Here is a 17,285-nt window from a genome sequence, read left to right on the forward strand (position 1 = left end):
GTTCCATGGGAAACTATGCTGGCTACAGAGTTCCATGGGAAACTATGCTGGCTACAGAGTTCCATGGGAAACTATGCTGGCTACAGAGTACCATGGGAAACTATGCTGGCTACAGAGTTCCATGGGAAACTATGCTGGCTACAGAGTTCCATGGGAAACTATGCTGGCTACAGAGTTCCATGGGAAACTATGCTGGCTACAGAGTTCCATGGGAAACTATGCTGGCTACAGAGTTCCATGGGAAACTATGCTGGCTACAGAGTTCCACGGGAAACTATGCTGGCTACAGAGTTCCACGGGAAACTATGCTGGCTACAGAGTTCCACGGGAAACTATGCTGGCTACAGAGTTCCACGGGAAACTATGCTGGCTACAGAGTTCCACGGGAAACTATGCTGGCTACAGAGTTCCACGGGAAACTATGCTGGCTACAGAGTTCCACGGGAAACTATGCTGGCTACAGAGTTCCACGGGAAACTATGCTGGCTACAGAGTTCCACGGGAAACTATGCTGGCTACAGAGTTCCACGGGAAACTATGCTGGCTACAGAGTTCCACGGGAAACTATGCTGGCTACAGAGTTCCACGGGAAACTATGCTGGCTACAGAGTTCCACGGGAAACTATGCTGGCTACAGAGTTCCACGGGAAACTATGCTGGCTACAGAGTTCCACGGGAAACTATGCTGGCTACAGAGTTCCACGGGAAACTATGCTGGCTACAGAGTTCCACGGGAAACTATGCTGGCTACAGAGTTCCACGGGAAACTATGCTGGCTACAGAGTTCCACGGGAAACTATGCTGGCTACAGAGTTCCACGGGAAACTATGCTGGCTACAGAGTTCCACGGGAAACTATGCTGGCTACAGAGTTCCACGGGAAACTATGCTGGCTACAGAGTTCCACGGGAAACTATGCTGGCTACAGAGTTCCACGGGAAACTATGCTGGCTACAGAGTTCCACGGGAAACTATGCTGGCTACAGAGTTCCACGGGAAACTATGCTGGCTACAGAGTTCCACGGGAAACTATGCTGGCTACAGAGATCCACGGGAAACTATGCTGGCTACAGAGTTCCACGGGAAACTATGCTGGCTACAGAGTTCCACGGGAAACTATGCTGGCTACAGAGTTCCACGGGAAACTATGCTGGCTACAGAGTTCCACGGGAAACTATGCTGGCTACAGAGTTCCACGGGAAACTATGCTGGCTACAGAGTTCCACGGGAAACTACGCTGGCTACAGAGTTCCACGGGAAACTATGCTGGCTACAGAGTTCCACGGGAAACTACGCTGGCTACAGAGTTCCACGGGAAACTACGCTGGCTACAGAGTTCCACGGGAAACTACGCTGGCTACAGAGTTCCACGGGAAACTACGCTGGCTACAGAGTTCCACGGGAAACTACGCTGGCTACAGAGTGCCACGGGAAACTACGCTGGCTACAGAGTTCCACGGGAAACTATGCTGGCTACAGAGTTCCACGGGAAACTATGCTGGCTACAGAGTTCCACGGGAAACTATGCTGGCTACAGAGTTCCACGGGAAACTATGCTGGCTACAGAGTTCCACGGGAAACTATGCTGGCTACAGAGTTCCACGGAAAACTATGCTGGCTACAGAGTTCCACGGGAAACTATGCTGGCTACAGAGTTCCACGGGAAACTATGCTGGCTACAGAGTTCCACGGGAAACTATGCTGGCTACAGAGTTCCACGGGAAACTATGCTGGCTACAGAGTTCCACGGGAAACTATGCTGGCTACAGAGTTCCACGGGAAACTATGCTGGCTACAGAGTTCCACGGGAAACTATGCTGGCTACAGAGTTCCACGGGAAACTATGCTGGCTACAGAGTTCCACGGGAAACTATGCTGGCTACAGAGTTCCACGGGAAACTATGCTGGCTACAGAGTTCCACGGGAAACTATGCTGGCTACAGAGTTCCACGGGAAACTATGCTGGCTACAGAGTTCCACGGGAAACTATGCTGGCTACAGAGTTCCACGGGAAACTATGCTGGCTACAGAGTTCCACGGGAAACTATGCTGGCTACAGAGTTCCACGGGAAACTATGCTGGCTACAGAGTTCCACGGGAAACTATGCTGGCTACAGAGTTCCACGGGAAACTATGCTGGCTACAGAGTTCCACGGGAAACTATGCTGGCTACAGAGTTCCACGGGAAACTATGCTGGCTACAGAGTTCCACGGGAAACTATGCTGGCTACAGAGTTCCACGGGAAACTATGCTGGCTACAGAGTTCCACGGGAAACTATGCTGGCTACAGAGTTCCACGGGAAACTATGCTGGCTACAGAGTTCCACGGGAAACTATGCTGGCTACAGAGTTCCACGGGAAACTATGCTGGCTACAGAGTTCCACGGGAAACTATGCTGGCTACAGAGTTCCACGGGAAACTATGCTGGCTACAGAGTTCCACGGGAAACTATGCTGGCTACAGAGTTCCACGGGAAACTATGCTGGCTACAGAGTTCCACGGGAAACTATGCTGGCTACAGAGTTCCACGGGAAACTATGCTGGCTACAGAGTTCCACGGGAAACTATGCTGGCTACAGAGTTCCACGGGAAACTATGCTGGCTACAGAGTTCCACGGGAAACTATGCTGGCTACAGAGTTCCACGGGAAACTATGCTGGCTACAGAGTTCCACGGGAAACTATGCTGGCTACAGAGTTCCACGGGAAACTATGCTGGCTACAGAGTTCCACGGGAAACTATGCTGGCTACAGAGTTCCACGGGAAACTATGCTGGCTACAGAGTTCCACGGGAAACTATGCTGGCTACAGAGTTCCACGGGAAACTATGCTGGCTACAGAGTTCCACGGGAAACTATGCTGGCTACAGAGTTCCACGGGAAACTATGCTGGCTACAGAGTTCCACGGGAAACTACGCTGGCTACAGAGTTCCACGGGAAACTACGCTGGCTACAGAGTTCCACGGGAAACTACGCTGGCTACAGAGTTCCACGGGAAACTACGCTGGCTACAGAGTTCCACGGGAAACTACGCTGGCTACAGAGTTCCACGGGAAACTACGCTGGCTACAGAGTTCCACGGGAAACTACGCTGGCTACAGAGTTCCACGGGAAACTACGCTGGCTACAGAGTTCCACGGGAAACTACGCTGGCTACAGAGTTCCACGGGAAACTACGCTGGCTACAGAGTTCCACGGGAAACTACGCTGGCTACAGAGTTCCACGGGAAACTACGCTGGCTACAGAGTTCCACGGGAAACTACGCTGGCTACAGAGTTCCACGGGAAACTACGCTGGCTACAGAGTTCCACGGGAAACTACGCTGGCTACAGAGTTCCACGGGAAACTACGCTGGCTACAGAGTTCCACGGGAAACTACGCTGGCTACAGAGTTCCAGGGGAAACTACGCTGGCTACAGAGTGCCACGGGAAACTACGCTGGCTACAGAGTTCCACGGGAAACTACGCTGGCTACAGAGTTCCACGGGAAACTACGCTGGCTACAGAGTTCCACGGGAAACTACGCTGGCTACAGAGTTCCACGGGAAACTACGCTGGCTACAGAGTTCCACGGGAAACTACGCTGGCTACAGAGTTCCACGGGAAACTATGCTGGCTACAGAGTTCCACGGGAAACTATGCTGGCTACAGAGTTCCACGGGAAACTATGCTGGCTACAGAGTTCCACGGAAAACTATGCTGGCTACAGAGTTCCACGGGAAACTATGCTGGCTACAGAGTTCCACGGGAAACTATGCTGGCTACAGAGTTCCACGGGAAACTATGCTGGCTACAGAGTTCCACGGGAAACTATGCTGGCTACAGAGTTCCACGGGAAACTATGCTGGCTACAGAGTTCCACGGGAAACTATGCTGGCTACAGAGTTCCACGGGAAACTATGCTGGCTACAGAGTTCCACGGGAAACTATGCTGGCTACAGAGTTCCACGGGAAACTATGCTGGCTACAGAGTTCCACGGGAAACTATGCTGGCTACAGAGTTCCACGGGAAACTATGCTGGCTACAGAGTTCCACGGGAAACTATGCTGGCTACAGAGTTCCACGGGAAACTATGCTGGCTACAGAGTTCCACGGGAAACTATGCTGGCTACAGAGTTCCACGGGAAACTATGCTGGCTACAGAGTTCCACGGGAAACTATGCTGGCTACAGAGTTCCACGGGAAACTATGCTGGCTACAGAGTTCCACGGGAAACTATGCTGGCTACAGAGTTCCACGGGAAACTATGCTGGCTACAGAGTTCCACGGGAAACTATGCTGGCTACAGAGTTCCACGGGAAACTATGCTGGCTACAGAGTTCCACGGGAAACTATGCTGGCTACAGAGTTCCACGGGAAACTATGCTGGCTACAGAGTTCCACGGGAAACTATGCTGGCTACAGAGTTCCACGGGAAACTATGCTGGCTACAGAGTTCCACGGGAAACTATGCTGGCTACAGAGTTCCACGGGAAACTATGCTGGCTACAGAGTTCCACGGGAAACTATGCTGGCTACAGAGTTCCACGGGAAACTATGCTGGCTACAGAGTTCCACGGGAAACTATGCTGGCTACAGAGTTCCACGGGAAACTATGCTGGCTACAGAGTTCCACGGGAAACTATGCTGGCTACAGAGTTCCACGGGAAACTATGCTGGCTACAGAGTTCCACGGGAAACTATGCTGGCTACAGAGTTCCACGGGAAACTATGCTGGCTACAGAGTTCCACGGGAAACTATGCTGGCTACAGAGTTCCACGGGAAACTATGCTGGCTACAGAGTTCCACGGGAAACTATGCTGGCTACAGAGTTCCACGGGAAACTATGCTGGCTACAGAGTTCCACGGGAAACTATGCTGGCTACAGAGTTCCACGGGAAACTATGCTGGCTACAGAGTTCCACGGGAAACTATGCTGGCTACAGAGTTCCACGGGAAACTATGCTGGCTACAGAGTTCCACGGGAAACTATGCTGGCTACAGAGTTCCACGGGAAACTATGCTGGCTACAGAGTTCCACGGGAAACTATGCTGTCTACAGAGTTCCATGGGAAACTATGCTGTCTACAGAGTTCCATGGGAAACTATGCTGTCTATAGAGTTCCATGGGAAACTATGCTGGCTGGGGCGGCAGCGTAGCCTAGTGGTTAGAGCGTTGGACTAGTAACCGGAAGGTTGCAAGTTCAAATCCCCGAGCTGACAAGGTACAAATCTGTCGTTCTGCCCCTGAACAGGCAGTTAACCCACTGTTCCTAGGCCGTCATTGAAAATAAGAATTTGTTCTTAACTGACTTGCCTAGTTAAATAAAGGTAAAAAAAAAAAAAAAAAAAACTATGCTGGCTACAGAGTTCCATGGGAAACCCAGCTGTCGAACCATCCAATAATGCAATATGCAAACAGATTATCTGGTCTCCCGAAAGGACTAATCTCTGTAATATATATATAAACAACTACTGCAAAGCTCATGCAAATGACTTTGAATGTTATACCTGTACCTCTAAACCCCCTTCTGAAGAAATGACAAACTAGATAAAAAGTTGGTCCAAAAAAAAGGAAGTAGGTTTTTAAGTGTCTGTCCTATATCTGAAAGATATACAAATGCTCGGGATTTTTGTAAAGAAATAGGTTACCTTATTTAACCCATTTTTTTGGGCACTAAAGTACTTCTACAAATACAGTACCTCCATTTATTTTTAAACTGGTACTGGGTTACCTTCATTCTTTTGAGGCTTGTGCGTGTTGTAGAGAAAAACGGAGAACACATTCCTAAAACCTTTTACCATCCCGCTAGCGAGACAACTTCTGGTGAAACTGGAGGGCGCGCAATTCCAATAAATAATCATAAAATTATAGATATTAAACATTTAGGTACATATACGTGTCTTATATCGGTTGAAAGCTTAAATTCTTGTTAATCTAACTGCACTGTCCCATTTACAGTAGCCATTACAGTGAAAACATTCCATGCGATTGTTTGAGGACGGCGTCCCACATCAACATATGTTTCCACTGGGACAGGTTTCAGAAATTCACAAGTAGCGATTAAATATTCACTTACTTTTCGAAAATCTTCCTCTGATTTGTCATCCAAAGGGTCCCAGCTATAACATGTAGTGTCGTTTTGTTAGATAAAATCCTTCTTTATATCCCAAAAAGTCTGTTTAGTTGGTGCCATCGATTTGAGTAATCCACTCGTTCAACTTGCAGAGAAAGGAATCCGAAAATCTACCTCTAACTTTGTTTCAACAAGTCAAAATATGTTTCTATTATATTAGTTTGTAGACCAAACTGTTTGGACGCTACAGACGTTTTTGTGAGAAAAACAATTTTCGGGGTGTCTCCTGGTCTAACAAACACCGCTGTAACTCTGCCACCTTCCACCATATATTCGAAAGGACAACATATTATCTGGCTGTGGATTGATGTGTCTCCATGTCTTGGCCAGGATAACTAATTCTCAGAAGACTGATGCATCTCCATGTCTTGGCCAGGATAACTAATTCTCAGAAGACTGTCTGTCTCTGACATTAACGATTGGCAAGAAAGACCTCTGTGGAGGCAGGGAGGGCGAGAAGTTAAATCCTGGGCAGAGCAGAGGGGTGTAGGGGTAGAGGAGTGGAATCGAAGCAGCTACATCCGTTAGCGTTTATCAGACATTGACAGCTGTGCTGACTTAATGAATGTTTGTAATTAACATCGATTTCCGCTAATGTTCAGCGTTGTTGTCTCCTAATGGAAAGTCACCGTTAGTTTCAGACAGACAAACAGACAGACAGACAGACAGACAGACAGACAGACAGACAGACTCAATTGAAAGCCAAAAAAACCCCTCACTTTTTCTTCTGTCTATAACAGACAGAAGAATGGCCATAATTATTTAGTGTTTCATAGACATTATTAAACACATTAGTATTTGAATATCATTTTCATTTATTTCATTCTCTGAAAGCCTTGTTCTTACATCAGACCTAATAAAATCCCCAATGTCTTATTGTTATTATTAAATGATAAAACAACACAAGTTATTCTATCACATAGCCAGACACCATTTATTTTCTCTCTGTCAGGTTGGTTTCATTTGCATTGTGCTGTATACCTATCATGTGGTCTTCCTTCCTGCCTCTCTGTCCCTGGTGGATGTGTGCTCTCTTTCCCTAATTTGAAGAATGTCTCCAAGCTTTCAGTCTCCTTATGAAGATTATGTTATGCCTTGATGAGTTCCCTGCCTGCCTACAAGGCAACTTAGAGAAGAGCCAAGAGACCTCTCTCCTTCTCTCCACTTTCCCCCAGCCAATGTCATTCAGATCTTATCTGTTTGTATTTTGGAATTGAGAAAATGCATTTTTTATAAATAATTATGACTTTGTAAATATTCATATATATTCCTGAGGTCCAAGCTCAAATATAATGGGATTGGACATCTGCATACATAAAAGGAAGGTTGGAAAGGACTAATGTGTCAGTCGGCTCTCTACACCAGGTCCTGGTCTGTCAGTAGGTCCACAGCCTAAAGCCATCTGCTCTCTACACCAGGTCCTGGTCTGTCAGTAGGTCCACAGCCTAAAGTCATCTGCTCTCTACACCAGGTCCTGGTCTGTCAGTAGGTCCACAGCCTAAAGCCATCTGCTCTCTACACTAGGTCCTGGTCTGTCAGTAGGTCCACAGCCTAAAGTCATCTGCTCTCTACACCAGGTCCTGGTCTGTCAGTAGGTCCGCAGCCTAAAGCCATCTGCTCTCTACACTAGGTCCTGGTCTGTCAGTAGGTCCACAGCCTAAAGCCATCTGCTCTCTACACTAGGTCCTGGTCTGTCAGTAGGTCCACAGCCTAAAGTCATCTGCTCTCTACACCAGGTCCTGGTCTGTCAGTAGGTCCACAGCCTAAAGCCATCTGCTCTCTACTGAGTTGGATGACTGTCAGAACCTCTCCACTGAGCCTTTTATTTATCCTCTCTCTCTCTCTCTCTCTCTCTCTCTCTCTCTCTCTCTCTCTCTCTCTCTCTCTCCTCTCTCTCTCTCTCTCTCTCTCTCTCTCCTCTCTTCTCTCTCTCCTCCCTCTCTCTCTCTCTCTCTCCTCTCTCTCTCCTCTTCTCTCTCTCTCTCATCTCTCTCTCTCTCTCTCTCTCTCTCTCTCTCTCTCCTCTCTCTCTCTCTCTCTCTCTCTCTCTCTCTCCTCTCTCTCTCTCTCTCTCCTCTCTCTCTCTCTCTCTCTCCTCTCTCTCTCTCTCTCTATACATACATACATACATACATACATACATACATACATACATACATACATACATACATACATACATACATACATACATACATACATACATACATACATACATACATACATACATACATACATACATACATACATACATACATACACACACACACACACGGGCTCATAATGGCCAGAAACAAAGACCTTTCTTCTGAAACTCTTCAGTCTATTCTTGTTCTGAGAAATGAAGGCTATTCCATGCGAGAAATTGCCAAGAAACGGAAGATCTCGTACAACGCTCTGTACTACTCCCTCCACAGAACAGCGCAAACTGGCCCTAACCAGAATTGAAAGAGGAATGGGAGGCCCTGGTGCACAACTGAGCAAGAGGACAAGTACATTAGAGAGTCTAGTTTGAGAAACAGACACATCACAAGTCCTCAACTGGCAGCTTCATTAAATAGTACCCACAAAACACCAGTCTCAACGTCAACAGTGAAGAGACGACTCCGGGATGCTGGCCTTATCTAAGTAGAGTTGCAAAGAATAAGCTGTATCTCAGACTGGCCAATAAAAATAGAAGATTAAGATGGGAAAAATAACACAGACACTGGACAGATGAACTCTGCCTAGAAGGCCAGACTCCTGGAGTCGCCTCTTCTTTAGACTAGTTGAGTATCTGGAGCATCAGCATTTGTGGGTTCAATTACAGGCTCAAAACAGGCTCAAAACAAAGACCTTTCTTCTGAAACTAATGGGGATCCCTAATAAATACAAAAACTACACAGGTAATCAAATGACACATGTACACTACACAGGTAATCAAATGGAACAGGTAATCAAATGGCACATGTACACTACACAGGTAATCAAATGGCACATGTAGACTACACAGGTAATCAAATGGAACAGGTAATCAAATGGAACAGGTAATCAAATGGAACAGGTAATCAAATGGAACAGGTAATCAAATGGAACAGGTAATCAAATGGAACAGGTAATCAAATGGCACATGTACACTACACAGGTAATCAAATGGCACATGTAGACTACACAGGTAATCAAATGGAACAGGTAATCAAATGGAACAGGTAATCAAATGGAACAGGTAATCAAATGGAACAGGTAATCAAATGGAACAGGTAATCAAATGGCACATGTACACTACACAGGTAATCAAATGGCACATGTAGACTACACAGGTAATCAAATGGAACAGGTAATCAAATGGCATATGTAGACTACACAGGTAATCAAATGGAACAGGTAATCAAATGGAACAGGTAATCAAATGGAACAGGTAATCAAATGGAACAGGTAATCAAATGACACAGGTAATCAAATGGAACAGGTAATCAAATGGAACAGGTAATCAAATGGAACAGGTAATCAAATGGAACAGGTAATCAAATGACACAGGTAATCAAATGGCACATGTAGACTACACAGGTAATCAAATGGCACATGTACACTACACAGGTAATCAAATGGAACAGGTACACTACACATGTAATCAAATGGAACAGGTAATCAAATGGAACAGGTAATCAAATGGAACAGGTAATCAAATGGAACAGGTAATCAAATGGAACAGGTAATCAAATGGAACAGGTAATCAAATGGAACAGGTAATCAAATGACACAGGTAATCAAATGGAACAGGTAATCAAATGACACAGGTAATCAAATGTGGTGCATGTACACTACACAGGTAATCAAATGTGGTGCATTGGTTGAAAGTGGTGCCTTGTTCCCTTTAAATACACCCTGCTTCAGATCATATACATTGATACCAAATGAAGCCTACTTTAAAATGTACACGCTCCATGTGTTGTTGCTTTATCTACAAATAGCAGCTGTTTGATCATTTACAACAATATAACTATGTGAGTCCTTGTCCCAAATGCCACCGATTTTCCAATATAGTAAACTACTTTTATTTTACAAAAGTAGTACACTATACAGGGAATAGTTCACCATTAGGGACATTGTTTTAACACTGTGCAGTCTAATGGATATTCCACTGAGGCTGGAATGAAAGTGGCTGTATTTCCAGTCAACGCTTGTTCCCTTTTAGCTTAGACCTTATCGCGACCCATAACATCAGTGCTGTAATCTTATTGGAGATTAGACTTATTTAATGTTATCAGTAAATCGCCTTCATTAAGGAATTTAAATGGTTGATTGGTCGGTAGATGTGAAAATAACATGTATTGAGCTGTTTATCCATTTCACTCTGTCTGCTGCTGTTATTGGTGTGGTACTTAGAATCACGTCAGAAACTGATTTCAGGTCATCGTATTGAAGGTCACCCAGAAAAATAGATCCTATCCTAAAATAGGAAGGCATCACTTGGGTTCACAGTTGACCAGTTTATGTAGCAAATACACTACAGTTCAAAAGTTTGGGGTCACTTAGACATTTCCTTGACACCATAGTACCCTCCAAACTCGTCATTAAGCTCGAGACCCTGGGTATTGACCCCGCCCTGTGCAGACCCTGGGGCCCCACAAGGGTGCGTTCTCAGCCCTATCCTGTACTCCCTGTTCACCCACGACTGCGTGGCCATGCACGCCTCCAACTCAATCATCAAGTTTGCGGACGACACTACAGTGGTAGGCTTGATTACCAACAACGACGAGACGGCCTACAGGGTGGAGGTGAGGGCCCTTGGAGTGTGGTGTCAGGAAAATAACCTCACACTCAACGTCATCAAAACAAAGGAGATGATTGTGGACTTGAGGAAACAGCAGAGGGAGGACCCCCCTATCCACATCAACTGGAGAGCAGTGGAGAAGGTGGAATGTTTTAAATTCCTCGGTGTACACATCACGGACAAACTGAAATGGTCCACGCACACAGACAGTGTGGTGAAGAAGGCGCAGCAGCGCCTCTTCAACCTCAGGAAGCTGAAAAAATGTGGCTTGTCACCCAAAAACACTCACAAACTTTTACAGATGCACAATCGAGAGCATCCTGTCGGGCTGTATCACAGCCTGGTACGGCAACTGCTCTGCCCACAAACGTAAGGCTCTCCAGAGGGTAGTGAGGTCTGCACAACGCATCACCGGGGGCAAACTACCTGCCCTCCAGGTCACCTACACCACCCGATGTCACAGGAAGGCCATAAAGATCATCAAGGACAACAACCACCCGAGCCACTGCCTGTTCACCCCGCTATCATCCAGAAGGCGAGGTCAGTACAGGTGCATCAAAGCTGGGACCGAGAGACTGAAAAACAGCTTCTATCTCAAGGCCATCAGACTGTTAAACAGCCACCACTAACATTGAATGGCTGCTGCCAACATACTGACTCAACTCTCTAGCTACTTTAATAATTACTAATTGGATGTAATGAATGTATCACTAGTCACTTTAAACAATGCTACTTTATATAATGTTTACATACCCTACATTACTCATCTCATATGTATATACTGTACAGTACTCTATACCATCTACTGCATATGCTGTTCGGCCATCGCTCATCCATATATTTATATGTACATAATCTTTTTCATTCCTTTACACTTGTGTGTATAAGGTAGTTGTTGTGAAATTGTTAGATTACTTGTTAGATATTACTGCATGGTCGGAACTAGAAGCACAAGCATTTCGCTACACTCACATTAACATCTGCTAACCATGTGTATGTGACCAATAACATTTTGGTCACATAACACATGTGTATGTGACCAACACACAATTTTATTTGTTTTTTAAAGAAAAGCATATTTTTGTCCATTACAATAACATCAAATTGATCAGAAATACAGTGTAGACATTGTTAATGGTGTAAATGACTATTGTGGCAGGAAATGGCAAAAAAAATTATGGAATATCTTCAGTCGTGGCCAAAAGTTTTGAGAATGACACAAATATTAGTTTTTACAAAGTCTGCTGCCTCAGTTTGTATGATGGCAATTTGCATATACTCCAGAATGTTATGAAGAGTGATCAGATGAAATGCAATTAATTGCAAAGTCCCTCTTTGCCTTGCAAATGAACTGAATCCCCAAAAAACATTTCCACTGAATTTCAGCCCTGCCACAAAAGGACCAGCTGACATCACCTGTCTAGGATCAGCGTGGCGCTAGCGGCACACCCCCCCCCCCCCCCCCCCCCACTGAAAAACCAGTGCCGCGAAATTCAAAAAATATATATTTTTAAAACATTTAACTTTCACACATTAAAGTCCAATACAGCTAATGAAAGACACAGATCTTGTGAATCCAGTCAACATGTCCGATTTTTAAAATGTTTTACAGGGAAGACACAATATGTAAAGATGTACATCTATTACCTAAAAATACATTAGCATAATCCACCATCTTTTATTTGTCCACCAACACCAGTAGCCATCACCAATTCGGCTAAACGAAGATATTTATAGCCCCTAACCAACAAAAAAACTCATTAGATGACAGTCTGATAACATATTTATGGTATGGGATAGGTTTTGTTAGAAAAAAGTGCATATTTCAGGTAGATGGCATAGGTTACAATTGCACCCACCGTCACAAATGGAATAGAAAAACTACTTAGAGCAACGTGTTTACCTACTTACTAATCATCAAACATTTCGTAAAAATACACAGCATACACGAATCGAAAGACACAGATCCTGTGAATACAGACAATATTTCAGATTTTCTAAGTGTCTTACAGCGAAAACACAATAAATCGTTATATTAGCATAGCACATACCACATAGCAGCCCAGCATTGATTCTAGCCAAAGTGAGCGATAAAAGTCAACATCGCCAAAAGATATTAATTTTTTCACTAACCTTCTCAGAATTCTTCAGATGACACTCCTGTAACATCATATTACACAATGCATATAGAGTTTGATCGAAAACGTTTATATTTAGCCACCAAAATCATGGTTAGACAATGTGAAATGTAACTCAGCTGGTCATAATATGTCCTTGCGCCACTTAGACAGTGATCTACTCTTATACATAAATACTCATAAACGTGACAAAAAAATATAGGGTGGACAGGGATTGATAGACAATTTAATTCTTAATACAATTGCGGAATTACATTTTTTAATTTATCCTTACTTTTCAATACAGTTTGCGCCTAGCGAAGCTACGTCATAAAACATGGCGTCCTAAGCCACTAAAATGTTTCGACAGAAACACGATTTATCATAATAAAAATGTCCTACCTTGAGCTGTTCTTCCATCAGTATCTTGGGCAAAGGATCCTTTCTTGGGAGAAATCGTCTTTTGGTGGAAAGCTGTCCTCTTGCCATGTGGAAATGTCAACTGCGTTCGGGATGAACTGAAAAGCGTGCCCAACTTTTCACATCGTTTCAAAAAGAAATGTCCCAAAATCGCACTAAACGGATATAAATTGCTATAAAACGCTTTAAATTAACTACCTTATGATGTTTTTAACTCCTATAACGAGTGAAAAGATGACCGGAGAAATATAACAGGCTAAACTAACGCTTGGAACAGGTGCGCGCCGGTGTCCTCTAGGCGCGTGACGCACCAAGAAAAGACTTGCTAGCTACAGGGTTTTTTGATTTATAGGGCCTGTGAACGCGCAATCGACCACATTGGAATCGTCATCACGTAAAGGCATCCAGGGGAAGACGTAAGAAGTGTCCGTACAGTCATAGCAATAAGAGTGCCTTTTTAACTGACTCCAGATCAGGGGCCAACATTTCTGAAATCTGAATCCATGTCAGGGAAATTGCTGTAGAATGGGCTCTGTTCCACTTAGAGACAAAATTTCAACTCCTATAGAAACTATAGACTGTGTTCTATCCAATCATAATAATAATATGCATATTGTACGATCAAGGATTTTGTGGGAAGCCGTTTCAAAAATTACCAAATTAGCATAAATAGTCTAAACAGCGCCCCCATCCCCAACAGGTTAACACAGGTGTGAGTGTTGACGAGGACAGGGCTGGAGATCACTCTGTCATGCTGATTGAGTTCGAATAACAGACTGGAAGCTTCAAAAGGAGGGTGGTGCTTGGAATCATTGTTCTTCCTCTGTCAATCATCGTTACCTGGAAGGAAACACGTACCGTCATCATTGCTTTGCACAAAAAAGGCTTCACAGGCAAGGATATTGCTGTCAGTAAGATTGCACCTAAATCAACCATTTATCGGATCATTAGGAACTTGAAGGAGAGTGGTTCAATTGTTGTGAAGAAGGCTTCAGGGCGCCCAAGAAAGTCCAGCAAGCACCAGGACCGTCTCCTAAAGTTGATTGAGCTGCGGGATCGGGGCACCACTACTACAGAGCATGCTCAGGAATGGCAGCAGGCAGGTGTGAGTGCATCTGCACGCACAGTGAGGCGAAGACTTTTGGAGGATGGCCTGGTGTCAAGAAGGGCAGCAAAGAAGCCACTTCTCTCCAGGAAAAACATCAGGGACAGACTGATATTCTGCAAAAGGCACAGGGATTGGACTGCTGAGGACTGGGGTAAAGTAAATTTCTCTGATGAATCCCCTTTCCGATTGTTTGGGGCATCCGGAAAAAAGCTTGTCCTGGAGAAGACAAGTTGAGCGCTACCATCAGTCCTGTGTCATGCCAACAGTAAAGCATCCTGAGACCATTCATGTGTGGGGTTGCTTCTCAGCCAAGGGAGTGGGCTCACTCACAATTTTGCCTAAGAACACAGCCATGAATAAAGAATGGTACCAACACATCCTCCAAGATCAACTTCTCCCAACCATCCAGGAACAGTTTGGTGACGAACAATGCATTTTCCAGCATGATGGAGCACCTTGCCATAAGGCAAAAGTGATAACTAAGTGGCTCGGGGAACAAAACATAGATATTTTGGGTCCATGGCCAGGAAACTCCCCAGACCTTAATCCCATTGAAAACTTGTGGTCCATCCTCAAGAAGCGGGTGGGCAAACAAAACCCCACAAATTCTGACAAACTCCAAGCATATATTATGCAAGAATGGGCTGCCATCAGTCAGGATGTGGCCCAGAAGTTAATTGACAGCATGTCAGGGCGGATTGTAGAGGTCTTGAAAAAGAAGGGTCAACTCTGCAAGTATTGACTCTTTGCATCAACTTCATGTAATTGTCAATAAAAGCCTTTGACACTTATGAAATGCTGGTAATTGTCACGATCATTGGAATAAATATCGGACAAAGGCGCAGAGGATGTTGAGTTCCACATAATTTAATGATAAAGTGAAACTTAGCAAAGACAAAAAACAAATAAACAATAAACAACAAATCGTGACAACAGAGGTGCTACGTGCACTAACTCAAAACAATATCCCATAAAACACATGTGGAAAAAATGATACTTAAATATGATCCCCAATTAGAGACAACGATTACCAGCTGCCTCTAATTGGGAATCACACCAATCACCAACATAGAAAAACAAAACTAGAACCCCACATAGAATAATACTAGACTAACCCCCAGTCACGCCCTGACCTACTCTACTATAGAAAATAAGGCTTTCTATGGTCAGGACGTGACTGTGATTATACTTCAGTATCCATAGTAACATCTGACACAAAATATCTAAAGACACTGAAGCAGCAAACTTTGTGAAAATGTATATTTGTGTAATTCTCAAAACTTTTGGCCACGACTGTACATAGGCGTACAGAGGCCCATTATCAGCAACCATCACTCCTGTGTTCCAATGGAACGTTGTGTTAGCTATTCCAAGTTTATCATTTAAAAGGCTAATTGATCATTAGAAAACCCTTTTGCAAATATGTTAGCACAGCTGACAACTGTTGTCCTGATTAAAGAAGCAATAAAACTGCCCTTCTTAAGACTAGTTGAGTATCTGGAGCATCAGCATTTGTGGGTTCGATTACGGGCTCAAAATGTCCAGAAACAAATAACTTTCTTCTGAAACTCATCAATCTATTCTTGTTCTGAGAAATGAAGGGTATTCTAAGTGAGAAATTAGCAAGAAACTGAAGATCTCGTACAACGCTGTGTACTACTCCCTTCACAGAACAGCGTTAACTGTCTCTAACCAGAATAGAAAGAGGAGTGGGAGGCCCCAGTGAACAACTGAGCGAGAGGACAAGTACATTAGAGTGTATAGTTTGAGAACCAGACGCCTCTGAAGTCCTCAACTGGCAGCTTCATTAAATAGTACCCGCAAAACACCAGTCTCAACGTCAACAGTGAAGAGGCGACTCCGGGTTGCTGCATTCTTGGCAGAGTTGCAAAGAAAAAGCCATATCTCAGACTGGCCAATAAAAATAGAAGATTAAGATGGGAAAAATAACACAGACACTGGACAGAGGATCTCTGCCTAGAAGGCCAACATCCCAGACTCGCCACTGTTGACGTAGAGACTGTGTTTTTGTTGTGGGTACTATTTAATTGCAAAAGGGTTTTCTAATGATCAACTAGTCTTTTAGAAGGATAAACTCAGCTAACACAACATGCCATTGGAACACGGGCCTCTGTCTATGCAGATATTCCATTACAGATCTGACGGTTTCAGCTACAATAATCATTTACAACATTAACAATGTCTGTATTTCTGATCCATTAGATGTTATTTTAATGGACTAAAAGTGTGCTTTTCTTACACAAACAAGGACATTTCTAAGTGACCCAAACTTTTAATGGTAGTGTACATACATACACATACATACACATACAGTACATACAGTACATATATACAGTACATATACAGTACATATATACAGTCATAAAGTACATACATACAGTACTTATACAGTACATACAGTACATATATACAGTCATAAAGTACATACATACAGTACATTTACAGTACATACAGTACATATACACAGTACATACATACAGTACATACAGTACATATACACAGTACATACATACAGTACATATACACAGTACATATACACAGTACATATACAGTACATATATACAGTCATAAAGTACATACATACAGTACTTATACAGTACATACAGTACATATATACAGTCATAAAGTACATACATACAGTACATATACAGTACATACAGTACATATATAGTCATAAAGTACATACATACAGTACATTTACAGTACATACAGTACATATACACAGTACATACATACAGTACATACAGTA

The 17,285-nt window shown here is 43.9% G+C and overlaps 1 protein-coding gene across 4 annotated transcripts in view; it reads left to right on the forward strand.

Annotated features, from left to right (window-relative positions):
• The window catches only part of LOC129831624 (contactin-5-like), an 804,231-nt gene that overhangs the window by 608,661 nt on the left and 178,285 nt on the right, over window positions 1-17,285 (forward strand). The window lies entirely within an intron of this gene.

Source organism: Salvelinus fontinalis, chromosome 33 (assembly GCF_029448725.1).
Source record: "Salvelinus fontinalis isolate EN_2023a chromosome 33, ASM2944872v1, whole genome shotgun sequence".
Lineage (NCBI taxonomy): Eukaryota > Metazoa > Chordata > Actinopteri > Salmoniformes > Salmonidae > Salvelinus > Salvelinus fontinalis.